We start from the raw sequence: 20838 nt of genomic DNA, 5'->3' as shown, positions 1-20838 counted from the left end.
ACACCGGACTACAGGGGAAATGCACAAAGCTGAGCAGGCCGTGTCCCAAATCATACCGTGCAGCATAGTTTCAGTCACTGTGTCTGTTTTGCAGAATAAGGTTCCCAAAGAATGTTCCACCCTAAAACCGGAGGTAGCATTACAATCCGAGAAGGACAGATTACATTGTGAGGAAGGTCTGACCTCGGGGCCGGTTCGAGAGGCCACTTTCCTTGCCTTTTACCTAACCGTGCAATTTGCTGCAGATTGCACCTGGACATGAGCCTCATGGATACCAACTGAGTTGGAAACCTGTGTGGGAATCGATGAGAATAAGCGACTCAATAAAGTTTAACAAGTTCCATGGTGCTTTTTAGAAATGCAGTTTCTCTTCACCTCAATCCAAAAGGCAGTTTCCGAACATAGTAACAGAAGTCAAAAGGTAATTACCTCACCCCACCCCCACTCCGGAAGAGGTGCTAACTGCCCTTGATTGCTTTTTGTTCACGATGTGAAGAGCTCTCACGCCTGAGTCACCGTCACGTCTCTGGTTGCTGAGTGAATCACAACGAAGGACTTTCTCCAGAGCTGCAACTGCCTCACTTCCCCACTCGCCCTCCCCGTTTACATTTTCCTGCTCGTCAGTGATTTAATGAAAACCAAATGGATGCGATGTCATTCTGTAGCCTCTCTGTCGATTCCTCCGTTTCCGTTCCAACCTGGCTTAGATCTCGGGGCGCACCTTAATACTAGCGACGCTATGAAAGCACAGGTCCAGAGGTTCCTCTGAGAGTGGAATTTCTTTCATTGCTGTTGCTGATTGAATGAGCCACTAACGTGCGAACTGCTCCAAAACATGATTCAGGACCTCTGGTGCCAATTCTCACACGTTGAATAACGACAGACACCTTCCAAATGAGGTCTTTCAGAGACGACTTTGGGATACATTTGACAGACAGACTAGTTGAGGAATCCGTGGTGCACTGTGACACCAGCACATCAGCTTCTTCCCTGTCTTTGAACCGGGCCGCCTGCGCAAGGAATGCGAATGCGGTAATGCTTTTCGTGGAAGGATCAGAAGGGGGTAACTACACTCTCAAACAGAATGGCATATGATCAGAACCAGGTTGGAGAAAAACTTTACAATGCTTTTGCACAGTAATTAAACGGAGCGGCATTGCATTGCACTACGAGCGACGATTTATTCGAGCAAACTCGAAGGCAGGTTTGCACATGGGAAAGCAAGCAAGAAAGCTCCGTTCTTGTCGATGTCAAAGGCTGCAGTTGAAGAGCAAAGCAGTTTCTGCCCAGTTTCGAACTGGGGACCTTTCGCGTGTAAGGCGAACGTGATGACCACTACACTACAGAAACAAGCCTCGGTCGTCCCCGCTGCAGCTCAGTGGCATCCAGCACTGAAAGTTGAAGCCATTCGACCTTTCACCTTTCTGTTTCCGTTAGCTCGTTGTTTAATGGGACTTGTTTAATTTTGGCTATGTGGTGAGCATGGACGAGATACACCGAAGTATCTGTTTCCACGCGGTGTACCCCAATAACGTTGTGTCGCTTACACCTGCTTTAAAGAATTACGTTTTTGCGGAGCTTACCGTCGCAGTCTGTGGCAAAATCTTTTCGTCTGTTCGACTGCTCACGGGAAAGGTAGCATTGTGAAACACTGCAGAAACGAACGACTTCCTTACTTTTGCTCCGACTGACCATACTCCGTGAAAATTTCCCAGATTCTCAGTTGAGGATTTTTGCAGCTGGAAGTTACCTCAGAAACCCTGTTAATTCGTAATGTATTGAGCGAATCGCAAAACAGAAAGCATTTAACACGGAACACAAACAAAACGGGAAAACCAAATGCATTTTCAGACACAGCGAGCTTGAATGCTAAATGTGAGACAGTCAGGGGGCATGAGCCATAACGTAATCACACAACTAACAACAGGGCAATTCCAAACTACTCTTTCAAACATACTGGAGCCTGAGTGCACCATCACTTCCCAGACAATGCTGCAAAGAGACAAAAAAAGAACATAATAAGAATGGGCCATAAAAAGTGAATTTCACCAATCACAGTCTCGATTAGATTACCTTTCCCTTCCGATGACTCCAGGACTGAAATGAAGGAAGTGGGAGAAATTCAATAACATATGACATCGAAATACATTGGAACGATTTTCTCATTGGCCAGAAAACCAAATAACGACGAGTCGAGTCACCGTAGGACTCTGTTTCGCAACAACGATGAAATAGCAGTCTCCATTCGGTTCCAGTAAAAGCTCAACTTGCCTGGAACAGAAAGCAAGAGTAGAGCCGCTGGCGATTTTCCGCGCGGGAGGCGAACACGAGCATGACAGCACAGACACTTTGGAAAATTCGGCACTTACCAACACCACAATCAATTCCCCGGGTAGCAAACTCATTTTGCTTCTGTTTTAAACAGAAATGCCGCAGGGGATCGAAACAGCATTTAAACTAGCTGCTCCGCAGAAATGGCAGCGGTGGGATTCGAACCCACGCCTCTGTCGAGACTGGAGCCTTAATCCAGCGCCTTAGACCGCTCGGCCACACTACCAACACGCCCACGACTCCATTTTCTTGCACTTCCAATTGTGTTCCTGCATAACAACAGATGTAAACTCACGTGAAAAGGGTTCCATGATCCCTCTCCGACTCGCACAGCTGCTGGGATGTGCCCGTCTACAATATCAATTTCTCAGCAGTTAACGATAGCCCATCAATCCAGACAAAAATCACTGGTAAACTGAGTCTATCTTCTCAGACTTCGATTCAGCTACAGATGTATCTGTGAGTGCGTGAGAATATATGATCGATTATGATTGGGTCAAATTACCATGAGCTACTTGACATTACTGCAATTTCGATTCTTGCTTTGCTCAATGATTTCACCCATTGCTCGAAACAGGACAACTTTCACGTTTACACGGAACATGAAACACACCGGACTACAGGGGAAATGCACAAAGCTGAGCAGGCCGTGTCCCAAATCATACCGTGCAGCATAGTTTCAGTCACTGTGTCTGTTTTGCAGAATAAGGTTCCCAAAGAATGTTCCACCCTAAAACCGGAGGTAGCATTACAATCCGAGAAGGACAGATTACATTGTGAGGAAGGTCTGACCTCGGGGCCGGTTCGAGAGGCCACTTTCCTTGCCTTTTACCTAACCGTGCAATTTGCTGCAGATTGCACCTGGACATGAGCCTCATGGATACCAACTGAGTTGGAAACCTGTGTGGGAATCGATGAGAATAAGCGACTCAATAAAGTTTAACAAGTTCCATGGTGCTTTTTAGAAATGCAGTTTCTCTTCACCTCAATCCAAAAGGCAGTTTCCGAACATAGTAACAGAAGTCAAAAGGTAATTACCTCACCCCACCCCCACTCCGGAAGAGGTGCTAACTGCCCTTGATTGCTTTTTGTTCACGATGTGAAGAGCTCTCACGCCTGAGTCACCGTCACGTCTCTGGTTGCTGAGTGAATCACAACGAAGGACTTTCTCCAGAGCTGCAACTGCCTCACTTCCCCACTCGCCCTCCCCGTTTACATTTTCCTGCTCGTCAGTGATTTAATGAAAACCAAATGGATGCGATGTCATTCTGTAGCCTCTCTGTCGATTCCTCCGTTTCCGTTCCAACCTGGCTTAGATCTCGGGGCGCACCTTAATACTAGCGACGCTATGAAAGCACAGGTCCAGAGGTTCCTCTGAGAGTGGAATTTCTTTCATTGCTGTTGCTGATTGAATGAGCCACTAACGTGCGAACTGCTCCAAAACATGATTCAGGACCTCTGGTGCCAATTCTCACACGTTGAATAACGACAGACACCTTCCAAATGAGGTCTTTCAGAGACGACTTTGGGATACATTTGAAAGACAGACTAGTTGAGGAATCCGTGGTGCACTGTGACACCAGCACATCAGCTTCTTCCCTGTCTTTGAACCGGGCCGCCTGCGCAAGGAATGCGAATGCGGTAATGCTTTTCGTGGAAGGATCAGAAGGGGGTAACTACACTCTCAAACAGAATGGCATATGATCAGAACCAGGTTGGAGAAAAACTTTACAATGCTTTTGCACAGTAATTAAACGGAGCGGCATTGCATTGCACTACGAGCGATGATTTATTCGAGCAAACTCGAAGGCAGGTTTGCACATGGGAAAGCAAGCAAGAAAGCTCCGTTCTTGTCGATGTCAAAGGCTGCAGTTGAAGAGCAAAGCAGTTTCTGCCCAGTTTCGAACTGGGGACCTTTCGCGTGTAAGGCGAACGTGATGACCACTACACTACAGAAACAAGCCTCGGTCGTCCCCGCTGCAGCTCAGTGGCATCCAGCACTGAAAGTTGAAGCCATTCGACCTTTCACCTTTCTGTTTCCGTTAGCTCGTTGTTTAATGGGACTTGTTTAATTTTGGCTATGTGGTGAGCATGGAAGAAATACACCGAAGTATCTGTTTCCACGCGGTGTACCCCAATAACGTTGTGTCGCTTACACCTGCTTTAAAGAATTACGTTTTTGCGGAGCTTACCGTCGCAGTCTGTGGCAAAATCTTTTCGTCTGTTCGACTGCTCACGGGAAAGGTAGCATTGTGAAACACTGCAGAAACGAACGACTTCCTTACTTTTGCTCCGACTGACCATACTCCGTGAAAATTTCCCAGATTCTCAGTTGAGGATTTTTGCAGCTGGAAGTTACCTCAGAAACCCTGTTAATTCGTAATGTATTGAGCGAATCGCAAAACGGAAAGCATTTAACACGGAACACAAACAAAACGGGAAAACCAAATGCATTTTCAGACACAGCGAGCTTGAATGCTAAATGTGAGACAGTCAGGGGGCATGAGCCATAACGTAATCACACAACTAACAACAGGGCAATTCCAAACTACTCTTTCAAACATACTGGAGCCTGAGTGCACCACCACTTCCCAGACAATGCTGCAAAGAGACAAGAAAAGAACATAATAAGAATGGGCCATAAAAAGTGAATTTCACCAATCACAGTCTCGATTAGATTACCTTTCCCTTCCGATGACTCCAGGACTGAAATGAAGGAAGTGGGAGAAATTCAATAACATATGACATCGAAATACATTGGAACGATTTTCTCATTGGCCAGAAAACCAAATAACGACGAGTCGAGTCACCGTAGGACTCTGTTTCGCAACAACGATGAAATACCAGTCTCCATTCGGTTCCAGTAAAAGCTCAACTTGCCTGGAACAGAAAGCAAGAGTAGAGCCGCTGGCGATTTTCCGCGCGGGAGGCGAACACGAGCATGACAGCACAGACACTTTGGAAAATTCGGCACTTACCAACACCACAATCAATTCCCCGGGAAGCAAACTCGCTTTGCTTCTGTTTTAAACAGAAATGCCGCAGGGGATCGAAACAGCATTTAAACTAGCTGCTCCGCAGAAATGGCAGCGGTGGGATTCGAACCCACGCCTCTGACGAGACTGGAGCCTTAATCCAGCGCCTTAGACCGCTCGGCCACACTACCAACACGCCCACGACTCCATTTTCTTGCACTTCCAATTGTGTTCCTGCATAACAACAGATGTAAACTCACGTGAAAAGGGTTCCATGATCCCTCTCCGACTCGCACAGCTGCTGGGATGTGCCCGTCTACAATATCAATTTCTCAGCAGTTAACGATAGCCCATCAATCCAGACAAAAATCACTGGTAAACTGAGTCTATCTTCTCAGACTTCGATTCAGCTACAGATGTATCTGTGAGTGCGTGAGAATATATTATCGATTATGATTGGGTCAAATTACCATGAGCTACTTGACATTACTGCAATTTCGATTCTTGCTTTGCTCAATGATTTCACCCATTGCTCGAAACAGGACAACTTTCACGTTTACACGGAACATGAAACACACCGGACTACAGGGGAAATGCACAAAGCTGAGCAGGCCGTGTCCCAAATCATACCGTGCAGCATAGTTTCAGTCACTGTGTCTGTTTTGCAGAATAAGGTTCCCAAAGAATGTTCCACCCTAAAACCGGAGGTAGCATTACAATCCGAGAAGGACAGATTACATTGTGAGGAAGGTCTGACCTCGGGGCCGGTTCGAGATGCCACTTTCCTTGCCTTTTACCTTACCGTGCAATTTGCTGCAGATTGCACCTGGACATGAGCCTCATGGATACCAACTGAGTTGGAAACCTGTGTGGGAATCGATGAGAATAAGCGACTCAATAAAGTTTAACAAGTTCCATGGTGCTTTTTAGAAATGCAGTTTCTCTTCACCTCAATCCAAAAGGCAGTTTCCGAACATAGTAACAGAAGTCAAAAGGTAATTACCTCACCCCACCCCCACTCCGGAAGAGGTGCTAACTGCCCTTGATTGCTTTTTGTTCACGATGTGAAGAGCTCTCACGCCTGAGTCACCGTCACGTCTCTGGTTGCTGAGTGAATCACAACGAAGGACTTTCTCCAGAGCTGCAACTGCCTCACTTCCCCACTCGCCCACTTCCCCACTCGCCCTCCCCGTTTACATTTTCCTGCTCGTCAGTGATTTAATGAAAACCAAATGGATGCGATGTCATTCTGTAGCCTCTCTGTCGATTCCTCCGTTTCCGTTCCAACCTGGCTTAGATCTCGGGGCGCACCTTAATACTAGCGACGCTATGAAAGCACAGGTCCAGAGGTTCCTCTGAGAGTGGAATTTCTTTCATTGCTGTTGCTGATTGAATGAGCCACTAACGTGCGAACTGCTCCAAAACATGATTCAGGACCTCTGGTGCCAATTCTCACACGTTGAATAACGACAGACACCTTCCAAATGAGGTCTTTCAGAGACGACTTTGGGATACATTTGACAGACAGACTAGTTGAGGAATCCGTGGTGCACTGTGACACCAGCACATCAGCTTCTTCCCTGTCTTTGAACCGGGCCGCCTGCGCAAGGAATGCGAATGCGGTAATGCTTTTCGTGGAAGGATCAGAAGGGGGTAACTACACTCTCAAACAGAATGGCATATGATCAGAACCAGGTTGGAGAAAAACTTTACAATGCTTTTGCACAGTAATTAAACGGAGCGGCATTGCATTGCACTACGAGCGACGATTTATTCGAGCAAACTCGAAGGCAGGTTTGCACATGGGAAAGCAAGCAAGAAAGCTCCGTTCTTGTCGATGTCAAAGGCAGCAGTTGAAGAGCAAAGCAGTTTCTGCCCAGTTTCGAACTGGGGACCTTTCGCGTGTAAGGCGAACGTGATGACCACTACACTACAGAAACAAGCCTCGGTCGTCCCCGCTGCAGCTCAGTGGCATCCAGCACTGAAAGTTGAAGCCATTCGACCTTTCACCTTTCTGTTTCCGTTAGCTCGTTGTTTAATGGGACTTGTTTAATTTTGGCTATGTGGTGAGCATGGAAGAAATACACCGAAGTATCTGTTTCCACGCGGTGTACCCCAATAACGTTGTGTCGCTTACACCTGCTTTAAAGAATTACGTTTTTGCGGAGCTTACCGTCGCAGTCTGTGGCAAAATCTTTTCGTCTGTTCGACTGCTCACGGGAAAGGTAGCATTGTGAAACACTGCAGAAACGAACGACTTCCTTACTTTTGCTCCGACTGACCATACTCCGTGAAAATTTCCCAGATTCTCAGTTGAGGATTTTTGCAGCTGGAAGTTACCTCAGAAACCCTGTTAATTCGTAATGTATTGAGCGAATCGCAAAACAGAAAGCATTTAACACGGAACACAAACAAAACGGGAAAACCAAATGCATTTTCAGACACAGCGAGCTTGAATGCTAAATGTGAGACAGTCAGGGGGCATGAGCCATAACGTAATCACACAACTAACAACAGGGCAATTCCAAACTACTCTTTCAAACATACTGGAGCCTGAGTGCACCACCACTTCCCAGACAATGCTGCAAAGAGACAAAAAAAGAACATAATAAGAATGGGCCATAAAAAGTGAATTTCACCAATCACAGTCTCGATTAGATTACCTTTCCCTTCCGATGACTCCAGGACTGAAATGAAGGAAGTGGGAGAAATTCAATAACATATGACATCGAAATACATTGGAACGATTTTCTCATTGGCCAGAAAACCAAATAACGACGAGTCGAGTCACCGTAGGACTCTGTTTCGCAACAACGATGAAATAGCAGTCTCCATTCGGTTCCAGTAAAAGCTCAACTTGCCTGGAACAGAAAGCAAGAGTAGAGCCGCTGGCGATTTTCCGCGCGGGAGGCGAACACGAGCATGACAGCACAGACACTTTGGAAAATTCGGCACTTACCAACACCACAATCAATTCCCCGGGAAGCAAACTCATTTTGCTTCTGTTTTAAACAGAAATGCCGCAGGGGATCGAAACAGCATTTAAACTAGCTGCTCCGCAGAAATGGCAGCGGTGGGATTCGAACCCACGCCTCTGTCGAGACTGGAGCCTTAATCCAGCGCCTTAGACTACCAACACGCCCACGACTCTATTTTCTTGCACTTCCAATTGTGTTCCTGCATAACAACAGATGTAAACTCACGTGAAAAGGGTTCCATGATCCCTCTCCGACTCGCACAGCTGCTGGGATGTGCCCGTCTACAATATCAATTTCTCAGCAGTTAACGATAGCCCATCAATCCAGACAAAAATCACTGGTAAACTGAGTCTATCTTCTCAGACTTCGATTCAGCTACAGATGTATCTGTGAGTGCGTGAGAATATATGATCGATTATGATTGGGTCAAATTACCATGAGCTACTTGACATTACTGCAATTTCGATTCTTGCTTTGCTCAATGATTTCACCCATTGCTCGAAACAGGACAACTTTCACGTTTACACGGAACATGAAACACACCGGACTACAGGGGAAATGCACAAAGCTGAGCAGGCCGTGTCCCAAATCATACCGTGCAGCATAGTTTCAGTCACTGTGTCTGTTTTGCAGAATAAGGTTCCCAAAGAATGTTCCACCCTAAAACCGGAGGTAGCATTACAATCCGAGAAGGACAGATTACATTGTGAGGAAGGTCTGACCTCGGGGCCGGTTCGAGAGGCCACTTTCCTTGCCTTTTACCTAACCGTGCAATTTGCTGCAGATTGCACCTGGACATGAGCCTCATGGATACCAACTGAGTTGGAAACCTGTGTGGGAATCGATGAGAATAAGCGACTCAATAAAGTTTAACAAGTTCCATGGTGCTTTTTAGAAATGCAGTTTCTCTTCACCTCAATCCAAAAGGCAGTTTCCGAACATAGTAACAGAAGTCAAAAGGTAATTACCTCACCCCACCCCCACTCCGGAAGAGGTGCTAACTGCCCTTGATTGCTTTTTGTTCACGATGTGAAGAGCTCTCACGCCTGAGTCACCGTCACGTCTCTGGTTGCTGAGTGAATCACAACGAAGGACTTTCTCCAGAGCTGCAACTGCCTCACTTCCCCACTCGCCCTCCCCGTTTACATTTTCCTGCTCGTCAGTGATTTAATGAAAACCAAATGGATGCGATGTCATTCTGTAGCCTCTCTGTCGATTCCTCCGTTTCCGTTCCAACCTGGCTTAGATCTCGGGGCGCACCTTAATACTAGCGACGCTATGAAAGCACAGGTCCAGAGGTTCCTCTGAGAGTGGAATTTCTTTCATTGCTGTTGCTGATTGAATGAGCCACTAACGTGCGAACTGCTCCAAAACATGATTCAGGACCTCTGGTGCCAATTCTCACACGTTGAATAACGACAGACACCTTCCAAATGAGGTCTTTCAGAGACGACTTTGGGATACATTTGACAGACAGACTAGTTGAGGAATCCGTGGTGCACTGTGACACCAGCACATCAGCTTCTTCCCTGTCTTTGAACCGGGCCGCCTGCGCAAGGAATGCGAATGCGGTAATGCTTTTCGTGGAAGGATCAGAAGGGGGTAACTACACTCTCAAACAGAATGGCATATGATCAGAACCAGGTTGGAGAAAAACTTTACAATGCTTTTGCACAGTAATTAAACGGAGCGGCATTGCATTGCACTACGAGCGACGATTTATTCGAGCAAACTCGAAGGCAGGTTTGCACATGGGAAAGCAAGCAAGAAAGCTCCGTTCTTGTCGATGTCAAAGGCTGCAGTTGAAGAGCAAAGCAGTTTCTGCCCAGTTTCGAACTGGGGACCTTTCGCGTGTAAGGCGAACGTGATGACCACTACACTACAGAAACAAGCCTAGGTCGTCCCCGCTGCAGCTCAGTGGCATCCAGCACTGAAAGTTGAAGCCATTCGACCTTTCACCTTTCTGTTTCCGTTAGCTCGTTGTTTAATGGGACTTGTTTAATTTTGGCTATGTGGTGAGCATGGAAGAAATACACCGAAGTATCTGTTTCCACGCGGTGTACCCCAATAACGTTGTGTCGCTTACACCTGCTTTAAAGAATTACGTTTTTGCGGAGCTTACCGTCGCAGTCTGTGGCAAAATCTTTTCGTCTGTTCGACTGCTCACGGGAAAGGTAGCATTGTGAAACACTGCAGAAACGAACGACTTCCTTACTTTTGCTCCGACTGACCATACTCCGTGAAAATTTCCCAGATTCTCAGTTGAGGATTTTTGCAGCTGGAAGTTACCTCAGAAACCCTGTTAATTCGTAATGTATTGAGCGAATCGCAAAACAGAAAGCATTTAACACGGAACACAAACAAAACGGGAAAACCAAATGCATTTTCAGACACAGCGAGCTTGAATGCTAAATGTGAGACAGTCAGGGGGCATGAGCCATAACGTAATCACACAACTAACAACAGGGCAATTCCAAACTACTCTTTCAAACATACTGGAGCCTGAGTGCACCACCACTTCCCAGACAATGCTGCAAAGAGACAAGAAAAGAACATAATAAGAATGGGCCATAAAAAGTGAATTTCACCAATCACAGTCTCGATTAGATTACCTTTCCCTTCCGATGACTCCAGGACTGAAATGAAGGAAGTGGGAGAAATTCAATAACATATGACATCGAAATACATTGGAACGATTTTCTCATTGGCCAGAAAACCAAATAACGACGAGTCGAGTCACCGTAGGACTCTGTTTCGCAACAACGATGAAATACCAGTCTCCATTCGGTTCCAGTAAAAGCTCAACTTGCCTGGAACAGAAAGCAAGAGTAGAGCCGCTGGCGATTTTCCGCGCGGGAGGCGAACACGAGCATGACAGCACAGACACTTTGGAAAATTCGGCACTTACCAACACCACAATCAATTCCCCGGGAAGCAAACTCACTTTGCTTCTGTTTTAAACAGAAATGCCGCAGGGGATCGAAACAGCATTTAAACTAGCTGCTCCGCAGAAATGGCAGCGGTGGGATTCGAACCCACGCCTCTGACGAGACTGGAGGCTTAATCCAGCGCCTTAGACCGCTCGGCCACACTACCAACACGCCCACGACTCCATTTTCTTGCACTTCCAATTGTGTTCCTGCATAACAACAGATGTAAACTCACGTGAAAAGGGTTCCATGATCCCTCTCCGACTCGCACAGCTGCTGGGATGTGCCCGTCTACAATATCAATTTCTCAGCAGTTAACGATAGCCCATCAATCCAGACAAAAATCACTGGTAAACTGAGTCTATCTTCTCAGACTTCGATTCAGCTACAGATGTATCTGTGAGTGCGTGAGAATATATGATCGATTATGATTGGGTCAAATTACCATGAGCTACTTGACATTACTGCAATTTCGATTCTTGCTTTGCTCAATGATTTCACCCATTGCTCGAAACAGGACAACTTTCACGTTTACACGGAACATGAAACACACCGGACTACAGGGGAAATGCACAAAGCTGAGCAGGCCGTGTCCCAAATCATACCGTGCAGCATAGTTTCAGTCACTGTGTCTGTTTTGCAGAATAAGGTTCCCAAAGAATGTTCCACCCTAAAACCGGAGGTAGCATTACAATCCGAGAAGGACAGATTACATTGTGAGGAAGGTCTGACCTCGGGGCCGGTTCGAGATGCCACTTTCCTTGCCTTTTACCTTACCGTGCAATTTGCTGCAGATTGCACCTGGACATGAGCCTCATGGATACCAACTGAGTTGGAAACCTGTGTGGGAATCGATGAGAATAAGCGACTCAATAAAGTTTAACAAGTTCCATGGTGCTTTTTAGAAATGCAGTTTCTCTTCACCTCAATCCAAAAGGCAGTTTCCGAACATAGTAACAGAAGTCAAAAGGTAATTACCTCACCCCACCCCCACTCCGGAAGAGGTGCTAACTGCCCTTGATTGCTTTTTGTTCACGATGTGAAGAGCTCTCACGCCTGAGTCACCGTCACGTCTCTGGTTGCTGAGTGAATCACAACGAAGGACTTTCTCCAGAGCTGCAACTGCCTCACTTCCCCACTCGCCCTCCCCGTTTACATTTTCCTGCTCGTCAGTGATTTAATGAAAACCAAATGGATGCGATGTCATTCTGTAGCCTCTCTGTCGATTCCTCCGTTTCCGTTCCAACCTGGCTTAGATATCGGGGCGCACCTTAATACTAGCGACGCTATGAAAGCACAGGTCCAGAGGTTCCTCTGAGAGTGGAATTTCTTTCATTGCTGTTGCTGATTGAATGAGCCACTAACGTGCGAACTGCTCCAAAACATGATTCAGGACCTCTGGTGCCAATTCTCACACGTTGAATAACGACAGACACCTTCCAAATGAGGTCTTTCAGAGACGACTTTGGGATACATTTGACAGACAGACTAGTTGAGGAATCCGTGGTGCACTGTGACACCAGCACATCAGCTTCTTCCCTGTCTTTGAACCGGGCCGCCTGCGCAAGGAATGCGAATGCGGTAATGCTTTTCGTGGAAGGATCAGAAGGGGGTAACTACACTCTCAAACAGAATGGCATATGATCAGAACCAGGTTGGAGAAAAACTTTACAATGCTTTTGCACAGTAATTAAACGGAGCGGCATTGCATTGCACTACGAGCGACGATTTATTCGAGCAAACTCGAAGGCAGGTTTGCACATGGGAAAGCAAGCAAGAAAGCTCCGTTCTTGTCGATGTCAAAGGCTGCAGTTGAAGAGCAAAGCAGTTTCTGCCCAGTTTCGAACTGGGGACCTTTCGCGTGTAAGGCGAACGTGATGACCACTACACTACAGAAACAAGCCTCGGTCGTCCCCGCTGCAGCTCAGTGGCATCCAGCACTGAAAGTTGAAGCCATTCGACCTTTCACCTTTCTGTTTCCGTTAGCTCGTTGTTTAATGGGACTTGTTTAATTTTGGCTATGTGGTGAGCATGGAAGAAATACACCGAAGTATCTGTTTCCACGCGGTGTACCCCAATAACGTTGTGTCGCTTACACCTGCTTTAAAGAATTACGTTTTTGCGGAGCTTACCGTCGCAGTCTGTGGCAAAATCTTTTCGTCTGTTCGACTGCTCACGGGAAAGGTAGCATTGTGAAACACTGCAGAAACGAACGACTTCCTTACTTTTGCTCCGACTGACCATACTCCGTGAAAATTTCCCAGATTCTCAGTTGAGGATTTTTGCAGCTGGAAGTTACCTCAGAAACCCTGTTAATTCGTAATGTATTGAGCGAATCGCAAAACAGAAAGCATTTAACACGGAACACAAACAAAACGGGAAAACCAAATGCATTTTCAGACACAGCGAGCTTGAATGCTAAATGTGAGACAGTCAGGGGGCATGAGCCATAACGTAATCACACAACTAACAACAGGGCAATTCCAAACTACTCTTTCAAACATACTGGAGCCTGAGTGCACCACCACTTCCCAGACAATGCTGCAAAGAGACAAGAAAAGAACATAATAAGAATGGGCCATAAAAAGTGAATTTCACCAATCACAGTCTCGATTAGATTACCTTTCCCTTCCGATGACTCCAGGACTGAAATGAAGGAAGTGGGAGAAATTCAATAACATATGACATCGAAATACATTGGAACGATTTTCTCATTGGCCAGAAAACCAAATAACGACGAGTCGAGTCACCGTAGGACTCTGTTTCGCAACAACGATGAAATAGCAGTCTCCATTCGGTTCCAGTAAAAGCTCAACTTGCCTGGAACAGAAAGCAAGAGTAGAGCCGCTGGCGATTTTCCGCGCGGGAGGCGAACACGAGCATGACAGCACAGACACTTTGGAAAATTCGGCACTTACCAACACCACAATCAATTCCCCGGGAAGCAAACTCATTTTGCTTCTGTTTTAAACAGAAATGCCGCAGGGGATCGAAACAGCATTTAAACTAGCTGCTCCGCAGAAATGGCAGCGGTGGGATTCGAACCCACGCCTCTGTCGAGACTGGAGCCTTAATCCAGCGCCTTAGACTACCAACACGCCCACGACTCTATTTTCTTGCACTTCCAATTGTGTTCCTGCATAACAACAGATGTAAACTCACGTGAAAAGGGTTCCATGATCCCTCTCCGACTCGCACAGCTGCTGGGATGTGCCCGTCTACAATATCAATTTCTCAGCAGTTAACGATAGCCCATCAATCCAGACAAAAATCACTGGTAAACTGAGTCTATCTTCTCAGACTTCGATTCAGCTACAGATGTATCTGTGAGTGCGTGAGAATATATGATCGATTATGATTGGGTCAAATTACCATGAGCTACTTGACATTACTGCAATTTCGATTCTTGCTTTGCTCAATGATTTCACCCATTGCTCGAAACAGGACAACTTTCACGTTTACACGGAACATGAAACACACCGGACTACAGGGGAAATGCACAAAGCTGAGCAGGCCGTGTCCCAAATCATACCGTGCAGCATAGTTTCAGTCACTGTGTCTGTTTTGCAGAATAAGGTTCCCAAAGAATGTTCCACCCTAAAACCGGAGGTAGCATTACAATCCGAGAAGGACAGATTACATTGTGAGGAAGGTCTGACCTCGGGGCCGGTTCGAGAGGCCACTTTCCTTGCCTTTTACCTAACCGTGCAATTTGCTGCAGATTGCACCTGGACATGAGCCTCATGGATACCAACTGAGTTGGAAACCTGTGTGGGAATCGATGAGAATAAGCGACTCAATAAAGTTTAACAAGTTCCATGGTGCTTTTTAGAAATGCAGTTTCTCTTCACCTCAATCCAAAAGGCAGTTTCCGAACATAGTAACAGAAGTCAAAAGGTAATTACCTCACCCCACCCCCACTCCGGAAGAGGTGCTAACTGCCCTTGATTGCTTTTTGTTCACGATGTGAAGAGCTCTCACGCCTGAGTCACCGTCACGTCTCTGGTTGCTGAGTGAATCACAACGAAGGACTTTCTCCAGAGCTGCAACTGCCTCACTTCCCCACTCGCCCTCCCCGTTTACATTTTCCTGCTCGTCAGTGATTTAATGAAAACCAAATGGATGCGATGTCATTCTGTAGCCTCTCTGTCGATTCCTCCGTTTCCGTTCCAACCTGGCTTAGATCTCGGGGCGCACCTTAATACTAGCGACGCTATGAAAGCACAGGTCCAGAGGTTCCTCTGAGAGTGGAATTTCTTTCATTGCTGTTGCTGATTGAATGAGCCACTAACGTGCGAACTGCTCCAAAACATGATTCAGGACCTCTGGTGCCAATTCTCACACGTTGAATAACGACAGACACCTTCCAAATGAGGTCTTTCAGAGACGACTTTGGGATACATTTGACAGACAGACTAGTTGAGGAATCCGTGGTGCACTGTGACACCAGCACATCAGCTTCTTCCCTGTCTTTGAACCGGGCCGCCTGCGCAAGGAATGCGAATGCGGTAATGCTTTTCGTGGAAGGATCAGAAGGGGGTAACTACACTCTCAAACAGAATGGCATATGATCAGAACCAGGTTGGAGAAAAACTTTACAATGCTTTTGCACAGTAATTAAACGGAGCGGCATTGCATTGCACTACGAGCGACGATTTATTCGAGCAAACTCGAAGGCAGGTTTGCACATGGGAAAGCAAGCAAGAAAGCTCCGTTCTTGTCGATGTCAAAGGCTGCAGTTGAAGAGCAAAGCAGTTTCTGCCCAGTTTCGAACTGGGGACCTTTCGCGTGTAAGGCGAACGTGATGACCACTACACTACAGAAACAAGCCTAGGTCGTCCCCGCTGCAGCTCAGTGGCATCCAGCACTGAAAGTTGAAGCCATTCGACCTTTCACCTTTCTGTTTCCGTTAGCTCGTTGTTTAATGGGACTTGTTTAATTTTGGCTATGTGGTGAGCATGGAAGAAATACACCGAAGTATCTGTTTCCACGCGGTGTACCCCAATAACGTTGTGTCGCTTACACCTGCTTTAAAGAATTACGTTTTTGCGGAGCTTACCGTCGCAGTCTGTGGCAAAATCTTTTCGTCTGTTCGACTGCTCACGGGAAAGGTAGCATTGTGAAACACTGCAGAAACGAACGACTTCCTTACTTTTGCTCCGACTGACCATACTCCGTGAAAATTTCCCAGATTCTCAGTTGAGGATTTTTGCAGCTGGAAGTTACCTCAGAAACCCTGTTAATTCGTAATGTATTGAGCGAATCGCAAAACGGAAAGCATTTAACACGGAACACAAACAAAACGGGAAAACCAAATGCATTTTCAGACACAGCGAGCTTGAATGCTAAATGTGAGACAGTCAGGGGGCATGAGCCATAACGTAATCACACAACTAACAACAGGGCAATTCCAAACTACTCTTTCAAACATACTGGAGCCTGAGTGCACCACCACTTCCCAGACAATGCTGCAAAGAGACAAGAAAAGAACATAATAAGAATGGGCCATAAAAAGTGAATTTCACCAATCACAGTCTCGATTAGATTACCTTTCCCTTCCGATGACTCCAGGACTGAAATGAAGGAAGTGGGAGAAATTCAATAACATATGACATCGAAATACATTGGAACGATTTTCTCATTGGCCAGAAAACCAAATAACGACGAGTCGAGTCACCGTAGGACTCTGTTTCGCAACAACGATGAAATACCAGTCTCCATTCGGTTCCAGTAAAAGCTCAACTTGCCTGGAACAGAAAGCAAGAGTAGAGCCGCTGGCGATTTTCCGCGCGGGAGGCGAACACGAGCATGACAGCACAGACACTTTGGAAAATTCGGCACTTACCAACACCACAATCAATTCCCCGGGAAGCAAACTCGCTTTGCTTCTGTTTTAAACAGAAATGCCGCAGGGGATCGAAACAGCATTTAAACTAGCTGCTCCGCAGAAATGGCAGCGGTGGGATTCGAACCCACGCCTCTGACGAGACTGGAGCCTTAATCCAGCGCCTTAGACCGCTCGGCCACACTACCAACACGCCCACGACTCCATTTTCTTGCACTTCCAATTGTGTTCCTGCATAACAACAGATGTAAACTCACGTGAAAAGGGTTCCATGATCCCTCTCCGACTCGCACAGCTGCTGGGATGTGCCCGTCTACAATATCAATTTCTCAGCAGTTAACGATAGCCCATCAATCCAGACAAAAATCACTGGTAAACTGAGTCTATCTTCTCAGACTTCGATTCAGCTACAGATGTATCTGTGAGTGCGTGAGAATATATTATCGATTATGATTGGGTCAAATTACCATGAGCTACTTGACATTACTGCAATTTCGATTCTTGCTTTGCTCAATGATTTCACCCATTGCTCGAAACAGGACAACTTTCACGTTTACACGGAACATGAAACACACCGGACTACAGGGGAAATGCACAAAGCTGAGCAGGCCGTGTCCCAAATCATACCGTGCAGCATAGTTTCAGTCACTGTGTCTGTTTTGCAGAATAAGGTTCCCAAAGAATGTTCCACCCTAAAACCGGAGGTAGCATTACAATCCGAGAAGGACAGATTACATTGTGAGGAAGGTCTGACCTCGGGGCCGGTTCGAGATGCCACTTTCCTTGCCTTTTACCTTACCGTGCAATTTGCTGCAGATTGCACCTGGACATGAGCCTCATGGATACCAACTGAGTTGGAAACCTGTGTGGGAATCGATGAGAATAAGCGACTCAATAAAGTTTAACAAGTTCCATGGTGCTTTTTAGAAATGCAGTTTCTCTTCACCTCAATCCAAAAGGCAGTTTCCGAACATAGTAACAGAAGTCAAAAGGTAATTACCTCACCCCACCCCCACTCCGGAAGAGGTGCTAACTGCCCTTGATTGCTTTTTGTTCACGATGTGAAGAGCTCTCACGCCTGAGTCACCGTCACGTCTCTGGTTGCTGAGTGAATCACAACGAAGGACTTTCTCCAGAGCTGCAACTGCCTCACTTCCCCACTCGCCCTCCCCGTTTACATTTTCCTGCTCGTCAGTGATTTAATGAAAACCAAATGGATGCGATGTCATTCTGTAGCCTCTCTGTCGATTCCTCCGTTTCCGTTCCAACCTGGCTTAGATCTCGGGGCGCACCTTAATACTAGCGACGCTATGAAAGCACAGGTCCAGAGGTTCCTCTGAGAGTGGAATTTCTTTCATTGCTGTTGCTGATTGAATGAGCCACTAACGTGCGAACTGCTCCAAAACATGATTCAGGACCTCTGGTGCCAATTCTCACACGTTGAATAACGACAGACACCTTCCAAATGAGGTCTTTCAGAGACGACTTTGGGATACATTTGACAGACAGACTAGTTGAGGAATCCGTGGTGCACTGTGACACCAGCACATCAGCTTCTTCCCTGTCTTTGAACCGGGCCGCCTGCGCAAGGAATGCGAATGCGGTAATGCTTTTCGTGGAAGGATCAGAAGGGGGTAACTACACTCTCAAACAGAATGGCATATGATCAGAACCAGGTTGGAGAAAAACTTTACAATGCTTTTGCACAGTAATTAAACGGAGCGGCATTGCATTGCACTACGAGCGACGATTTATTCGAGCAAACTCGAAGGCAGGTTTGCACATGGGAAAGCAAGCAAGAAAGCTCCGTTCTTGTCGATGTCAAAGGCTGCAGTTGAAGAGCAAAGCAGTTTCTGCCCAGTTTCGAACTGGGGACCTTTCGCGTGTAAGGCGAACGTGATGACCACTACACTACAGAAACAAGCCTCGGTCGTCCCCGCTGCAGCTCAGTGGCATCCAGCACTGAAAGTTGAAGCCATTCGACCTTTCACCTTTCTGTTTCCGTTAGCTCGTTGTTTAATGGGACTTGTTTAATTTTGGCTATGTGGTGAGCATGGAAGAAATACACCGAAGTATCTGTTTCCACGCGGTGTACCCCAATAACGTTGTGTCGCTTACACCTGCTTTAAAGAATTACGTTTTTGCGGAGCTTACCGTCGCAGTCTGTGGCAAAATCTTTTCGTCTGTTCGACTGCTCACGGGAAAGGTAGCATTGTGAAACACTGCAGAAACGAACGACTTCCTTACTTTTGCTCCGACTGACCATACTCCGTGAAAATTTCCCAGATTCTCAGTTGAGGATTTTTGCAGCTGGAAGTTACCTCAGAAACCCTGTTAATTCGTAATGTATTGAGCGAATCGCAAAACAGAAAGCATTTAACACGGAACACAAACAAAACGGGAAAACCAAATGCATTTTCAGACACAGCGAGCTTGAATGCTAAATGTGAGACAGTCAGGGGGCATGAGCCATAACGTAATCACACAACTAACAACAGGGCAATTCCAAACTACTCTTTCAAACATACTGGAGCCTGAGTGCACCACCACTTCCCAGACAATGCTGCAAAGAGACAAAAAAAGAACATAATAAGAATGGGCCATAAAAAGTGAATTTCACCAATCACAGTCTCGATTAGATTACCTTTCCCTTCCGATGACTCCAGGACTGAAATGAAGGAAGTGGGAGAAATTCAATAACATATGACATCGAAATACATTGGAACGATTTTCTCATTGGCCAGAAAACCAAATAACGACGAGTCGAGTCACCGTAGGACTCTGTTTCGCAACAACGATGAAATAGCAGTCTCCATTCGGTTCCAGTAAAAGCTCAACTTGCCTGGAACAGAAAGCAAGAGTAGAGCCGCTGGCGATTTTCCGCGCGGGAGGCGAACACGAGCATGACAGCACAGACACTTTGGAAAATTCGGCACTTACCAACACCACAATCAATTCCCCGGGAAGCAAACTCATTTTGCTTCTGTTTTAAACAGAAATGCCGCAGGGGATCGAAACAGCATTTAAACTAGCTGCTCCGCAGAAATGGCAGCGGTGGGATTCGAACCCACGCCTCTGTCGAGACTGGAGCCTTAATCCAGCGCCTTAGACTACCAACACGCCCACGACTCTATTTTCTTGCACTTCCAATTGTGTTCCTGCATAACAACAGATGTAAACTCACGTGAAAAGGGTTCCATGATCCCTCTCCGACTCGCACAGCTGCTGGGATGTGCCCGTCTACAATATCAATTTCTCAGCAGTTAACGATAGCCCATCAATCCAGACAAAAATCACTGGTAAACTGAGTCTATCTTCTCAGACTTCGATTCAGCTACAGATGTATCTGTGAGTGCGTGAGAATATATGATCGATTATGATTGGGTCAAATTACCATGAGCTACTTGACATTACTGCAATTTCGATTCTTGCTTTGCTCAATGATTTCACCCATTGCTCGAAACAGGACAACTTTCACGTTTACACGGAACATGAAACACACCGGACTACAGGGGAAATGCACAAAGCTGAGCAGGCCGTGTCCCAAATCATACCGTGCAGCATAGTTTCAGTCACTGTGTCTGTTTTGCAGAATAAGGTTCCCAAAGAATGTTCCACCCTAAAACCGGAGGTAGCATTACAATCCGAGAAGGACAGATTACATTGTGAGGAAGGTCTGACCTCGGGGCCGGTTCGAGAGGCCACTTTCCTTGCCTTTTACCTAACCGTGCAATTTGCTGCAGATTGCACCTGGACATGAGCCTCATGGATACCAACTG

General features: G+C 46.4%; 11 non-coding genes across 11 annotated transcripts; all 11 read right to left on the bottom strand.

Moving 5' to 3' along the window:
• Positions 1–1277: 1277 nt before the first annotated feature.
• trnav-uac (transfer RNA valine (anticodon UAC)) lies at positions 1278–1350 on the bottom strand. Its single transcript has one exon. It is a non-coding gene; the product is annotated as a tRNA-Val (tRNA).
• A 1125-nt stretch (positions 1351–2475) lies between these two features.
• On the bottom strand, positions 2476–2557 carry trnal-aag (transfer RNA leucine (anticodon AAG)). The gene has a single exon. It is a non-coding gene; the product is annotated as a tRNA-Leu (tRNA).
• A 1660-nt stretch (positions 2558–4217) lies between these two features.
• Positions 4218–4290, bottom strand: trnav-uac (transfer RNA valine (anticodon UAC)). The gene has a single exon. It is a non-coding gene; the product is annotated as a tRNA-Val (tRNA).
• A 1125-nt stretch (positions 4291–5415) lies between these two features.
• trnal-aag (transfer RNA leucine (anticodon AAG)) lies at positions 5416–5497 on the bottom strand. The gene has a single exon. It is a non-coding gene; the product is annotated as a tRNA-Leu (tRNA).
• A 1676-nt stretch (positions 5498–7173) lies between these two features.
• trnav-uac (transfer RNA valine (anticodon UAC)) lies at positions 7174–7246 on the bottom strand. The gene has a single exon. It is a non-coding gene; the product is annotated as a tRNA-Val (tRNA).
• A 2854-nt stretch (positions 7247–10100) lies between these two features.
• On the bottom strand, positions 10101–10173 carry trnav-uac (transfer RNA valine (anticodon UAC)). Its single transcript has one exon. It is a non-coding gene; the product is annotated as a tRNA-Val (tRNA).
• A 1125-nt stretch (positions 10174–11298) lies between these two features.
• trnal-aag (transfer RNA leucine (anticodon AAG)) lies at positions 11299–11380 on the bottom strand. Its single transcript has one exon. It is a non-coding gene; the product is annotated as a tRNA-Leu (tRNA).
• Positions 11381–13040: 1660 nt separating this feature from the next.
• Positions 13041–13113, bottom strand: trnav-uac (transfer RNA valine (anticodon UAC)). Its single transcript has one exon. It is a non-coding gene; the product is annotated as a tRNA-Val (tRNA).
• Positions 13114–15967: 2854 nt separating this feature from the next.
• On the bottom strand, positions 15968–16040 carry trnav-uac (transfer RNA valine (anticodon UAC)). The gene has a single exon. It is a non-coding gene; the product is annotated as a tRNA-Val (tRNA).
• A 1125-nt stretch (positions 16041–17165) lies between these two features.
• Positions 17166–17247, bottom strand: trnal-aag (transfer RNA leucine (anticodon AAG)). Its single transcript has one exon. It is a non-coding gene; the product is annotated as a tRNA-Leu (tRNA).
• Positions 17248–18907: 1660 nt separating this feature from the next.
• Positions 18908–18980, bottom strand: trnav-uac (transfer RNA valine (anticodon UAC)). The gene has a single exon. It is a non-coding gene; the product is annotated as a tRNA-Val (tRNA).
• Between the last annotated feature and the right edge of the window lie 1858 nt (positions 18981–20838).

The sequence above is a fragment of the Chiloscyllium punctatum genome, chromosome 18, assembly GCF_047496795.1.
Source record: "Chiloscyllium punctatum isolate Juve2018m chromosome 18, sChiPun1.3, whole genome shotgun sequence".
NCBI classification, from domain to species: Eukaryota; Metazoa; Chordata; class Chondrichthyes; order Orectolobiformes; family Hemiscylliidae; genus Chiloscyllium; species Chiloscyllium punctatum.
The sequence above is the reverse complement of the archived record's forward strand: the minus strand, read 5'-3'. Positions and strand labels throughout refer to the sequence as shown.